General features: G+C 44.1%; 1 long non-coding RNA gene across 1 annotated transcript in view; it reads right to left on the reverse strand.

Annotated features, from left to right (window-relative positions):
* LOC136577499 (uncharacterized) overlaps positions 1 to 11831 on the reverse strand; it is a 54721-nt gene extending 42890 nt beyond the window's left edge. Inside the window, exon 1 of the long non-coding RNA XR_010786500.1 lies at positions 11466 to 11831. This is a non-coding gene — a long non-coding RNA (uncharacterized lncRNA). The remainder of the gene's footprint in view (positions 1 to 11465) is intronic.
* Positions 11832 to 15166: the final 3335 nt, after the last annotated feature.

Consider the following 15166-nt stretch of genomic DNA (forward strand, 5'->3'; position numbering starts at 1 on the left):
GGCAGCTGAATTTCGTCGGCGCACGTTTGAAGCAGCTCGTCCACCTGTATACAATTGACATGCCGCAGATTTGAACTCCGCACCGCATGTCAGTTTCCGCGTGGCTTGGCCGCAGCGAACTGCCCACAGTGTGTGGATGAGATTTTTGCAAATCTTGTCCACTTTGCTGCTTAGACTTGGGTTTAATCCTTTCCAATCCACTGTCTGACGTCTAAAGACATTTTGATTGAAGCCTGTACAGCTCCGATGTCGGAAGACGCCCGGCAGGGTATCCGTACTGTAGATTACTGGCCACCCTGTTGTCGGGGGCCTCTCCAGCATGTCACATACTGCAGTACTGGCTCTAGCCAGCAGATGGTGCCATTGTATAACGGCAGAAAGAGAAAGCCCCCTAGGAAACCCTGAATCCAAAATTGGATTGTAAAGGGATAAGATTGCAGGTGGAATTTCTGTGACGAAAGTCTGCATGGAAATTCCGCAGCAATTCCGCCCCGTGTGAACCCAGCCTTAGGGCTCCTTCACATGAACGGATTGTGGCAGCATATTCAGCACATGGGTTTTACATGCAGAATACGCTGTACTAATCTGCCGTAGTCTTACATGTTGCCGATCAGACATATAATGCAAAATACGCGCGTAATAAAGATTGCAGTATGTGCCATCTTGGCCTGTACAACAGGTGCATACACGCCAAGATAGTGCATGGCGATCCATGACCCTAAGCAAGTACGCAATATCATTGTGCTTGTGTGAGGTCGTAAACCGGATTCACATGAACATATTTATGTACGAAAAACATTTTGTGCTCTGTGCGCCGAAAATAGAAGCCATTGAATTCAGTGGATTCGTTTACATGCAAAATTCTGTTGCACAAAAAAAAAAAAAAACTATTATTTTGCGCATCTGCGCCAAGAAATAGCATATTTTTAACTTACTAAACTAAATGGCCATTTCAATGGCTGATTGCATCAATGCATGTTTTTTTGCATGAAAAGTTGTGCATATCTAGTGCACGCAAAAGTACAGTAAAAAACACGGTGTCGCATGTAGATACGCGACGCCCAATTATCTAAAATTTAGAGTAAATACGCATATGCTCATGTAAATCCGGCCTTAGGGCTTATTCACGTGAGCGTACATCAGCCGCCATTTTCACGGCCGGCCAAAATACGCTACCATCTGAGCTGTCCTTCCCTTTACTCGCTCTCTGCCTCTCTACTCCCCTTCGGCTGTTTGCAATGGGAGGGGGTGGTAAAGGGTGGAGGTAAGCCCCGCCACTGCCACGCCCCTCTTATGGCTGCTGCGGACAAGGGGCGGGAGCTTAGCTCCACCCCATCTCACCCTCTCCTATTGCAAACAGCCGGAGGGGAGGAGAAAGGCAGAGAGACGGTAAGGGGGAGGACAGTTCAGACGGTAGCGTATATCGGCCGGCCGTGAAAACGGCGTCTGATATACGCACATGTGAATAAGTCCTTAATCTGGTAGATTTGTAGGGTAGACACTGGCTAAGGAGAGATTCACACAGGCGTACGTGTATTTGCGCACCAGGCATTGCATTTTTGTGTGTGCCTCTGTTTTGTCACTGTACTTTTTGCACGTGCAAATTGTGTGCATTTGCGTGCAAAAAACCCGACACAACCACGGTCCCAGCTATTGAAATGTCCAACTAGTGTAATAGGTTTCATATGTTCTATTCCCCTATACAAATGCACAGGAAAATAGAACATCCTGCTTATTTTTTTTGCGCAATGGAATTGCCTGCGCAAAATACGCGCTTGTGCGTGAACCCATTGAAATCAATGGACACTATTCACTGCGTATTACGCATGCAAATATGGTCATGTGAATCCGGCCTTAGTTTCCTTATTAGGCAACGTGCACACAAGCTATAACTGCAAGTTGCACCCAAGAGACGTCTGCATAGCTGGCATCGGTCAGCCCTGTCCCATATATATGGACATTCATATGCATTAGCATGCCCTATTTGTCGTTGAAGGAATGGACACGAATAGGACATGTCATGAGTTTTCTCATGTAGACCATGAGTCCCTGGGGAAAAAAAAATGTATAATTGTGTAATCCCATAGGCTATAATGGAGTAGTGTCCGTGGGATTACATGGACAGCACACGGCCCCAAAATACACTGGTGCACCTCGTCTTACTGTGTGAGGCAATTCCATTAAAGCCTAATGTCTATAAAAACCAAACAATTCCTGCAAGTCTCCAGCGAACCCCTAATATTTTTTAACCCTATAATTAAGTTACCCCCCCCCCCCCCCCCCACAACTCCTCTGAAAGGCACACTCACTGCGGCTCATGTACACGGCCATATTCCAGCTCTGTACAGCCTCAAGGTTGTAGAGAGCCATAGCACAGAGCCCTATACAGTGGCATACGGGGTATTTCTGTCAGATTCTGTACAAATCCAAGCGGAAAAAGTAGTGGTATGTCAAAATCATGGGATACTCTGAGGCAGCCCACAAAGGCTATGTGCTGCCATCTTGCAGATATGTATAACCTCCATGCACAGCCTACAACTCTGGACACAAGGGTCTGCTGTGTGCATAAGCCTATATGGAGACGGTGATTGGGGGGCTGCCGGTCACTGGTGAGTTTCTTTCCCCGATTAATAGTATTGAGTCAACCAAACCAGGAGAACCCTGTTTCGGGTCGAAGTTTTAGCAAAATTATACCTGAAACAGGGTTCTACTGGTTTGGTTTGCTCCATACTAGTCCTAACCACTAGTGTTATACAGGGTTCTTGTGGCTCTTAGTGTTATATACCAGTTTTAGGGGTCTTGGTGAAATTCCAGTTCAGTCCAAACTAATTTGAACCAAACCAAATTTTTTGCAAAAGTTCAGCGAACCGTCCAAACCAAAAACTTTTCAAAACGTGAAACTTTTCATTTGAAGAGGTAGAATCCGCAGCACAAGTCTGCCGCAGCTAACGGACATGCTGCGGATTTACATTTTGCACCTTATGTCAATTACCGCACAGATTTTTTGGCAGATTTTGAAAATCTCATTTCCATTGCTGCTACTGTAAATCCATGCCGCGTGTGGACATACCCTTAGGGTAGGATTACTGTTGGGTGTGCCAGCAATTATCTCTACTGTGTTTTCACACCGAAGAGATGGTCGCTCACTGGATGGAGGCAGAGCGCGCCAGAGATCTCTTCCAGCCACACACCACTATTCACAGTAAGGGCCCCTTCACAAGAGCATAAGCGCAAAAGACGCTTGAATAGGCGCAACACGTTTGCACTGTGAACGATGCACTTTCGTGCACAGTTTTACACATATTACTGTACTTTTTGCGTCATGATTGTAAAGGCTATATAGCCCAATGAGTTCCAGATGTGTTCTAATTCTGCGTTTTTCCACAAAATTGTATTGCACATTTGCGTGGGTATTGAGTTTGCATTTGCACACCACATAGACTTCTAGAGGGAAATTTGGTGTGCAAATATAGAGCATGCTGCGGTAATGAGAATGAGCCTATTGGAATCAATGGGTTCTATTCTCTGCATAGATGAATGAATGCCTGTTTACACGGCCCGACAGTCGCGCTGTTTTCCCACTCACTTGCCCAGTCAGGTTCCATGTTTACAGTTGCCCGAATATGCTTGTCTGAGTAATAACTCAGACAACTGGACCATAATTTTCAGTTTTGCTATGGGGTCTTCTGCTTTGTGTAGACCTAATCTGTGGCGCTCAACAGCTGGAGAGTCACACATTGCAGACCACTTACCTGTGGTAGGGCGGGTTCATACATAGCGTTCTTTTTTTAAATACACAGTTTTAAAACAGATGTTAGCTGGCGATCAATAGGGAGTTGTGAGATGCAGTATAAACTGCACTTTTCTGTTTTGTTTAACCTCACTTTTGGTGCGTGTGTGATTTTTTTTGGCAATTTTTTTTCAAAATGCAGCATGCTCTAGAGTTGGTATTTTTAGTGGCTTTCCATAAACTTAACGTTAAGAAAAACAACCCCATGTAAAAAAAAACAACATATGTCAGTATAAGAAAGAGCCACTAAAAAGTCTGGTAAGTAATGCCTGAATTTCCTGGGTTTCTTGCAAGCTAGAAAAATACTCCAAAAAAAAGCTACCTGTGAAGGAAACCTAATGGAAGCAGACGGTGATGGCTTGCCACCAGTCAAAAACGGAATAACTATTACTGAAGTAAAAGGACAGGCGCTCATCAGGGGCTAATCAAAAATGTAAGCGGTTGTGAGGTAAACGGGTATAAAATAATGAAGTAAGAGGGCTGTGCATCTTGTGGTAGCATAGCAATCACAGAAAACAAAAGGAATATATGTGAAATGTTCCCCAGGCAACTCTGTCTTGTAAGAATGTTCTTCTCACATTTTTCTCCAACTGCTCTATTATTATGTCACGTACAATTGAGCTACACCCATAATAAGTACAATGCTCAGCATGTACAATGGCAGAAGCCTACCACCAAATTATAATTTGTACCAGCCCCCCACCTCCGCTTCTACTTGCAAAGTCTATCTATCATTGAATAGCCATGTCATATCTAGCTATCTACTTCATATCTATCTGTCATATCTATCACTCTAATATGTATCTATCTCATATCTATCTATTTATCTATCTTGTATCTATCTCTATCTATCTGTCTGTCTATCTCATATCTCGCTCATATGTATCTATTTCATGTCTCATATCTATCATCTATCTATCTCTCATATCTATCATCTAATATCTATTTATCTCAAATCTATCTGTCTCTCCTATTTATCATCTAATATCCATCTGTCATATCTATCTATCTAATATCTCTATCTCCCTATATCTATTTATCTCATATCTATCTCTCTCTCTCAAATCTATCTTCTAATATCTATTGATTTCTATCTCCTATCTATCACCTAATATCCATTTGTCATATCTCTATCTATCTTATATCTATTACATCTCTCTCTCTCTTCTATCATCTAATATCTATCATCTTGTATCTATCGCATCTCTATATATCTATAATCTAATATCTATTTATCTATCTACCTCTCATATCTCTCTCTCTCATGTCTATCATCTAATATCTTTCATCTAATATTTATCTAACTATTAAAGATGAGCGAGCACCAAAATGCTTGGGTGCTCGTTACTCGAGCCGAGCTTTTTGTAATGCTTGAGAGCTCAGTTCGGGTAACGAACCCCATTGAAGTCAGTGGGAGAATCAAGCATTTTTCAAGGTGCCCGATGCTCTGCTGCCGGCGGCTCCATTGAAAACAATAGTCTGCCGGCACCCCTGAATTGTTTTTCATGGAAGGGCTTTAGATTTACAAAAAACAACTTTCCCTCCGCCGCTGCCGTGTCCCCCTCGGGGATCAAGAACACATCTGCCGCATGTGCCAGATGTTTCCTTCATCCCTGCTAGTAAAAAGAATTCCCTGCTGCTACATCTGCCACACATGACAGCTGCGGTAGAGAATTCTGCTGCCAGCACCCCGTCAGTCGATTTCAGGGAAGGTCTTTAAATATAAGCCCTTCCCTGAAAATCCAGTAAAAGTGCTGTAAAAAACAAAAAATAGATACTCACCTTGCTTCATCTGCCGGGACTCAGCCACGTCTTTTCCTCGGTGTCCCCGGCTCTGTAGTGCTGATCTATCAGCAGGCGGGGATTTAAAATCCTCGCCTGCTGAAAGAGCTGATTGTGATTGGCTGAAGACGCGGCTGAGCCCTGGCAGCTGAAGGGAGGTGAGTATGTATTTTTTTTTTGTTTTTTTACACTACTTTTACTGGATTTTCAGGGAAGGGCTTATATTTAAAGTTCTTCCCTGAAATCCATTGACGGGGTGCCAGCAGCAGAATCCTCTACCACAGCTGTCATGTATGACAGCTGCAGTAGGGAATTCAAGAATTCCTCTGCTGCATCTGTCACAGATGTGGCAGATGCAGCAGGGAATTCTTTTACTAGCGGGGGTGAAGGAAACATCTACCTTATGCAGCAGATTTGTTCTTCATCCCTGCGGGGGACACGGCAGCGGCAGAGGGTACGTTTTAAAATTTTTTTTTTTTACACTAAAATTATTATTTTTCAGGGAAGGGCTTATATGTAAAGTCCTTCCATGAAAAACAATTCAAGGGTGCTGGCAGCTGTGGCTGCTGCCGGCGGCTCCATTGAAAACAAGTGTCCAGTGCTGGTTACTCCACCCCGAGGACTGCTTGGTGCTCGCTCGAGTAACGAGCACTTTCGAGTATGATAATGCTTGAACGAGCATCACGCTCAGATGAGCATGCTCGCTCATCTCTACTAACTATCCATCCATCTATCTCATATCTATCAATATATCTATCTATGCATACACTATATAACACCCATCTAGTAGCGTGTTAAGCCTCTTTTACACACACAACAATTCACTCAAAATTTGTTCAAACTATGGCTTTTGAGTGATAATCGTTGTGTATAAATGCTTCCATCTTTCACCCTTTGGCTGAACGATAATTTTTAGGCGAGCATAAAATCCATCATTCAGCCGGAAAGAGATAACAGGGACCGCACGCTCCATAGGTGCAGCTGATTACACTCTATTCAGCCGACTGCCTGAGGGAGCCCATGCGAAGACAATGCAGCTGAGTGCAAAGTCCAGACCAAATGGTGGGATTTGCAAACAGCTGCTGGAGGCTCATTTACATGCAAATGAAGGTGATAAAGTGCTAATAGACATTAGTGCCCATTAGTACTTTAAGCAAAACAATCGCTAGAACTGACAATCTTTCAATCATTTGAAAGATTGTCTTTGTGTTTAAAAGAGCCTGTAGACCTTCATTGGTCATCAGAACCGCAGCAATTGTGACTAAAAGCCTCATTTCTCTTACACACAATGGCGTTGGAACTCATCTGCTGTTATTGTCCATCTATGTAAGGAACGAAGAGCTGCACGTTAGGACGTGTTAGTTGGAGTACCAGCGTTGTATTTGGCCCCAATTTTCTTGGCTGTGCAGTGCCTGTTTGTACGAACGATTCTCAACATCCTCTTTATTGACAAGTTATGTCCACAGAATCCCCTTTTGCTGGTTGTTTTTCTGTGATCATACCAGTCTTAGTATACTCTCCACTGCATGAGAAAACCCCACAAGGTTGGCAGTTTTTGAAATCCCGGCCCCAGCTAGTCTAGCACCTGTCGTGGGTGGTGGGGTGATACAAGTTCAGGATGGCACACCACCAAAATAAACCTTACTGAACAACGCGGTTTAGCATCACCACAGAGGAGGGCTCCAGTACTTCAAATGTTGCATAATTATTAACTAGCGTTTCATTTCAACATGATGTCTCAATCTCGGACCGACAAGTCACTTCAAACCACATTTAAGCCATTTTGTCAACCATCGTCACACTACATACTTTACCTCCGGAGATCCACGGCATTAGACCATCAACATGACCTCAATGCACCGTAGCTACCAAGGTACATCAAATATGACCGCACAATATGTAGAAAATTACTTCCATCTCCCATAATGTTCTCTTGGTGTGTAGCACCCCTGTTTAGTGCCTTGCCACCCTGGTACATACATTGTGCACAGCACATACTAGCACTTAACCCCCGCATAACTGGAATAATATATCAACACAAAACCCATCACCACATAATGCATCCCAAACTAACAGCCACGTCTGTCCATCATAGTCCGTAAAGTGTCCCTAGTGTGTGCACAGTAATGATATGGTGGAGACCAGTCTCCTATATCTAGCAGCTCTATTGCCATTCCAGATCCTTGGTGCCATCTAAGACTGAGTCCCATGCGAGCAGGGAGACTCCCTCTCCTCTCATGCACTACAGGGTCCACCGGCCCAGTGCTTTCCCTTGCCGGGTAACATCTGGCATTGCCACATTGGCCCCTCAGTTATCAGAGCCCTTTGTCGTTCATTGGGCCAGGTCATCAGGATCTTTTGTAGTTTGTCCCTCTGGTGCTGATCCTCCAGCATAGGGACAGAGTTATCACTGTCCTCTGTCACAGTGGCAGTTGCCATGTCGCTAATGCTGCCCTGGTGGCCTTTCTTTCATCCATTGCTAGAGCTCTTTTTTGTGTGCTGCTAAACAGCACACACTGCTGCTGCTATTTTCTCTAGCTGTGCTATTCTAGAGCAGTGATGCAGCTTCATCAGCTTTTATAGTAAACTTGCAGAACCCTGGAGGAGGTGGGGCTACACTTCCCCATGGACGTCCCCTACCATGGAGGCGTTTTTCTGGCGGTGAAGCTGTAGCCGCATCACCGCCCACCTTACCATGGGGCTGGGATCCCCTTTACAGTGATTCTAAGTATTGGTTTCAATGAGCGCTTATGAGCACTCTAATCTTTAGCATGTTCTACTTTCCCTGCGGTCTGCCGTAGCTCACTGGTGCGCCGGGGTCTGTCAAACCTTTCCCCTGCAGCCGGCTGCAGTTCGTGAAAGAACGGGGCAGAACTTCCCACAGGGTTGGCCACTGCTGCAAGCGGCTGAACAGCTTTATCCAGTAAGGGGGAAGTGGGCACTGCTTACCCCCCTTAGATACAGACCTCATTCATGGTCACTGTATTTTCCCATCTAATATGGAATCACACTGATTTACAAAAAGCTTGCTCACTTGATTTTACACTGTACTCTGTGGTCATTGGTCTGATTTCCATACAGGAAAGCTGCAATCGTGTAATGATGGCCGGCCTTTGCTATATGTGACCCATGCGGTTGTACAGGGCACCAGCTTATGGGAGGACACTAGGTGGAGGTAGACTGTGGGCAATCACCCGGCTTAGGTCCACCCGACCAGATAGTCTTCTCCTTCCCTGTGGCAGTATCTTGTTAGGCTCCATGAATCATCCTCCTCCAGGCTCTGGCTCCTCCCTTCTGATGTTCCAAGGTGCTGCTGTCAGCCCATCACCTCTCGCACAAACACAATTGCTTTGATCTGCTACTGTATTTTTGTCTGAGCTTGGTTCTGGTTCTGTCTTTATGTACTGAGCTTGGTTCCGGTGCTGTATTTATGTCTGAGCTTGGTTCTGGTTCTGTCTTTATGTACGGAGCTTGGTTCTGGTTCTGTATTTATTCACTTAGCTCTTCTGGTGTATACTGCCATCCTTTAGCTTTTTGCACAAGCAGAATACAGGAAGACTACTTATTAGTGCAATACATCATATTTTTGGGGTGGCACCAAAAACAAATTCCACACAGGGTGCGATCTAACCTAAGGCCAGCACTGCGTGTAATAAATGGTAAACTTGGCTAGACTGACAGGTTTTTAATAGAGAGTGTTGGACTGTGTCACATTACACAAAGATTCCTATCACACATTACTGCATGCCTTACAATTTTTGAAGACACAGGAAGTTTGTACTGACACATAATATATAGCTATGAAGCAATCATTTATGCATTTCTTGATATAATTAATGGCGAATTTCAAAGATACACTGTGTTTTATCTAAAGTGATTGCATTTCTCAGCCCTGTACTGTGAAGCACACCTTGAGGCACCCTTGGCATAGATCAGGGTGGTTTTATAGGGGCATTTTGCAACAGTTTATTTCATCATCCCATACGGATAGAATTATGTCGATTTATTACATTACTTCAGAAGGGTTGTTGATCCAGGGATTATTCCGATTGCCAGACTTGAAGTAGGGAAGGAAGTTTTTTTTTCACTTAAATTAAGAAAATTGGCTTTTTTTGCCTTCCTCTGGATCAACACTGGGGGGGGGTAATAGGCTGAACTGGATGGACATATGTCTTTTTTCAGCCTTACATACTCTGTTAGTTTGGCTTTCCCCTCTTCCTTCTGCCTGCTTTACATTTCAGCGCCTCCCTGTTCTCCGCCCGTGTCTGCAGGCACAATCTCTGACATCCCTTCTTAGGCCTCATTCACAGGACAGTATTTGGGTCAGTATTTTCCATCACTACTTGTAAGCCAAAACTGGGAATGGAACATAAACAGCGAAATACAATAATGGAAAAAAATTGCATCTCTTCCCTGCTTGGCTTACAAATACTGATGGAAAATACGAATCAGAGTAATGTCATGTGAACGAGGTCTTGTAAAGCACTATTATAGCATGCTGCCATATCTACACCACCTCTATAGCACGATATTGATACACTAGCATTGGGGTTTGTCATATATGTGGGTTGGCACAGTGTGGATGACATACGCTTTTTTGTGTCCCCATTTACTTGAATAGACAAGTCTGATTCGCAAATTAGTGTAGTTCATTCTGTGGTTTTTTTATCCGTGTGGAAAAAAAACATTGCGTGAATTGGTATATTGACTAGCATGAATCCGTGTGCCATCCGCATCTAGTCAGTTTTAGGCTCTGACAGCACACAGACCGAAAATAAGGTCATGTGCCTTAGGCATTGAAGGGATGTTCTCTATTGTGGACCTTTTCTTGGGATAGGTCATCAATATAAATCGTGGTGGTCTGACTCTTGTCAACACCACTGATCAGCTATTTGAAGGGCCAACGGCATCCAAGTCAGTTCTGTGGCATCTTCTTCAGGCGTCTGACATCACATTCATCGCTTACAAAGCCTCTCTGCAGCTTAGTCCCATTCGAGTTAGTGGAATTTGAACTGCAATACCAAGCACAGCCACTACACAATGTACGGCACTGTGCTTAGTGTACAACATAGAGGCCTCAGCTCTTGCCTGAGCGCTACGGCTGTTTCAAAGAGCTGATCAGTAGATGTGCCAGGTGTTGGACTCCCACCCATTTGATATTGATGACCTATCCTAAGGCGGCATGGAACTGAGAAAAAAATGGTACATGTCACACACTCTTCCACTAATAAAAGCATAAAGGTGAGAAGATGTATTCAACTTCTCTTTAATGGTGTATTCACATGGGTGATTTTCCTATGCAAGTTATCTCCGTTTCCGAAATGGAAAGAACTTGCATAGGAAAAGATCCCATTCATTTGAATGGGTTAATTCACATGAGCGACTTTTTTCTCGGACTGATAGTCCAAGTTAGGTTTTATTCAAACAGGCATATGCAATTCTATGAAAAATGCACCGGTTTCACGACATTTGTATGGGCATCTTTGATGTGTATGCACATTTTTACGTCCCTGTTGCATCTATACTCACTGCATTTTTCACGCATGTTGACAAAAAAAAAAAAAAAAAAGCAAAAAGGGCCCAATTGATATTACTTTTCACACTGTCTTTTTTCATACTTCATAGACTTTCACGGTCCAAAATAGGACACGCTGCATTTTTTTTTTTAAAAAAGCGTTGTAACGACACGGGGGTTAATGAGTACGCCAGCAGTAACGTTTACTTTTCAGATAGTTTATTCAACGTAAGTGTAGCATTACAGAAACAGCTGGGTCTCCAGAAAAAATTATAAAGTTTGCCAAGTCCATCAGTTTTATCCCCCACCAGTCCACAGGAGGAGCAATTAAGTCCACAATTGAGTTTAACAGCAATACGTCCATTTATATTCACAGACCTGTAGTTGTCCGGAAGCGCAGCTTGTCTTTACGTCATAGTGTCTCCAAACCCCAGTTCTAGGGACGGAGTTCCCCAAGTGTCCTGCCGGTACAATGTAGCTCTCCGTTTAGTCACAGAGTCTCTCTGCTTACCACAGAATTCTGGTTCTCCCAGACACACACACCTCCTACTCACTTCCACCTGTCTCTTTACATAGCTTGCTGGTTCAGGTGGAAGATCTGGCCTGGAGTACAATTGGACCGATCTACATCACAGAAGCTAACAACCTTTGTGACATATATCTTCCATTCCAGACCACACCTCTCACCCTGTTACAGCGTGTAAAAAAACACGCTCAAAAATACACCAATTTAATTCAATGAGTTCATTTCAAATGAAAGACATTTTGTTGTGATGAGATCTGTAACACGAATGCGTACAATACAATCATTTGAAACTGACCTTATTGTGATAACAAGCAGCAACAACATACGTTTCGAGGCACAGGGCCTCTTCTTCAGCAATGCTGGTGTAGGTTACAGCTGTGGCTGAGGGTATGCTTAGCTGTACATTCATTGGACAAGATTCAGGAATCAACTGGAGGGAGCTCTCTGGCTTCTCTAGATGCACAGCTGGACACACACAGTTCTCTGCAGTTGGTGCCTGAACCTTACCCTCTGAATGTACAGCTACATATACCCTCATCTACAGCTGTAACTACCGTCAAACTAGGACATGAACACACTGCAGAGTCTTACTGGCACGAGAACTGCAGGACGGCAAACTGGACTCAAAATTTGCAGCCATGACTGAGAAACAGACATAAATGTTATGCCATTTACACCCATAAACTGGTGAAACCAGATCGAACAGCAGAACGGTGAAACGGACTTCATAATCGCGGACAGACACAAACCAATGGCTGATAAACGCTCAAAACACGCACCAAGCATACTCGCATGTATAAACACATGGAGTAGATACAATTTTCAGTATTAGATTGTATTTTGGCCAAGATACTTAAGCCTGTGCACCCACTTCACGGGTCCTCGTTGTTTCACGGGCTCTTACACTAATGAGACAACTAACCCCAGAAAACCTGCCTGCAATGCGGGGCGATCATCCCGATAGGGACGACCCTGTGCTGCAACCTAGGGACCTACCTCGTTCTAGATGATAAAGGACCCACAGCAAGACACAGTTCACACCACACGTACCAAAAGCCGCACAGACACGCAGGAGCATGACACTGTTCACACTGAACATCCTGAATGCTGCACAGACACCTCATGTCCAGCCACATACATAGACATGCAGGAGCACAACGCTGCCCACACTAAAAAAGCAGAGAAAAGGTCAGCAGCCTCTAGCAGAGACGCTGGTATATATCAGAAACAGACCTTGGGGATTGGCTGCCTGGAGCAAGCAAGACCCAGCCAGCTCAATCAATACCACCTGTGAAGCTGTGCTGCTCAAAACCTATGTAGTACAACAGATCACAGCAGCAAACCCTAACAGTAACCTACCCTAACATTACTGAAGAAGAGGCCCTGTGCCTCGAAACGTAGTTTGTTGTTGGTTTAAATCACAATAATAGAGAAATCAGATACATCTCACTTTTATTTTTGGAAGAGTGTGCCATGTACCAATATTTCTCAGCCCAAGTTACCTTTGGTTATGTCACCAGATGGTCTTATAAATTGTTCTATGTACTGTATTAATCTTTAACCTGTCTTATCTCGAGCACTAAGTCTTTCTTACTGTGTTTTCTGCACTACAGTGAAAATGAATTCTGCACGGAGCCAAACAATTTATCACACTTCACTGGAACATTGAGCGGATACAGAGTCTTATGCCTACGGAAAACTCCAGTGACCTGTGATTGCAGAACACTTTGGCACACTTTTTTACAAGTAGGTTAAAGTTAATGTCAGTGTATCTGCTGATCCGACTAAACAAGCAGGTTAGTCAAGCAGGGTCAGTGAAGCTCTTGCGTTTTGTCTAAGAGAAAGTTCCTAAGGAAAGGGAGCAAAAATCTTTAGTGATAAATAGTATTGTGGTTACTCTGTATTTCATCATCTCCGGAAACCTCTATTCATTCTTGTGTTAAATTGGTACATTTTTACCTTCAGGGCTGACTCCAGGTGGTCCTCTTGTCTAACATACATTTGGCTTGACAAGTATAGAACATGTTTTTCCAGGTTGCCTTTGACCTACCAAGCCCAGTGGGCTCTGGCTTCTGCGTATGGTTGTTGCTGATGCGGCCATACTCCCATTTCTGAACGAAAACTACAAAGAACCCTAGCACATGAAACAAGGAAAAAACTTCCTGTCATTGATTAAAGGCCCATTTAGACGTGACGAATCTCAGTCAAACGATGCCCGACACTCGTCCCTGCACATACTAGCTCCCGTGCTGCTGTACGGGAGCTAGTATCACTGGCTCACAGGGGGCAGCTGGAGGAGATTTCTCTCCTCGCGCACCCCTGCCCCTCTCCATTGACTTAACATAGCGGCTGTTCAGTATTGAACGGCTGCTATTTACACTGAGTGATCAGCTCATCGTCCATTGTTTATGCTGCATAAACGATGAGCTGATTTGCTCATCGTTCAGTGCAAATAGGAGCCGTTCCGTACTGAACGGCTGCTGTGTTATGCCAGTGGAGAGAGACAGGAAAGCGAGAGGAGTGAAATCTCCTGCAGCCTCCCCGCCCCCCTGCTGGCCACTCTGTGAGCAAGCCAGTGCTACTAGGACACACAGGGACGAGTATCGGGCATCGTTTGCCTGACATTCGTCCCGTCTAAATGGACCTTAATAGCCATAGTAAACCTTTAAAAAAAAGGGGGGTGGGTTATTCTTTACTTTAGTGGACAGAGACATGTAAATTGTTCCTTCAGCCTTTGTAGCTTATTATGCATTCAGATAATTGGCCACAGACTCATTTATATCAATTTGCATAACCTGTTTGAAGCTTGTTAAGCGTTCATCACTAGAGTTTTGTAACCATTGCTTCTGCCAAATAGAGTTTGGAAAGTGCCTTCACAGGTTAGGTCATATGTAGTCGGGGTGCGGAAGCAAAGAGAAAACGAAAAAAGGGGGTTTTGTATACAACATGCTACAAGAGTTTGCAATATAAACCTACATTGCAATCTATGTGTTACCTCCATGTGTCTCAGTGGAACATGCTCTGTGAAGTCATGTGTAGAGTATTTCATGATATTTTTTCTTATAAAGTTCATAATTAAAATTGGAGGCACACAGATATAGCAGAGGCCCTATGGAATAGGTTGTGGATGCAACATAGATCCTGAATACACTTGGGTGTATGTGTAACTGGTAGCAAGGAAGAGGCAGTTCCGGTAAGCTGCATAGTATCCAAATATAAGTAGTCCTAGGAGATTACCTGGGGGTCGTCAGCTGTGCAGCATCAGAAGAATTCCCTGTTGCAAGGATTCGTCAAGATGGGGACATGGAGCAGTAAAGTCAGTGGTCGGGAGGCCAGAGGCGTAACTTGAAGCTTCATTGCCCCAGTGCAAAACCTGTAACAGGACCCCCAACTATAATGCTTTATTCATAGTACTGGGCTCCCTATATGGAGAGGAGAGGCCTTATGGGCCCCCTAAGGTTCCTGGGCCTGGGTGCAACCGCAACTGCATCCCCTATAGTTACGCCCCTGGTCGGGACCACACACTGCCATTGAAACAAAACTTTACTGCTTC

The sequence above is a fragment of the Eleutherodactylus coqui genome, chromosome 8 (genome assembly GCF_035609145.1).
Source record: "Eleutherodactylus coqui strain aEleCoq1 chromosome 8, aEleCoq1.hap1, whole genome shotgun sequence".
In the NCBI taxonomy this organism is placed as follows: domain Eukaryota; kingdom Metazoa; phylum Chordata; class Amphibia; order Anura; family Eleutherodactylidae; genus Eleutherodactylus; species Eleutherodactylus coqui.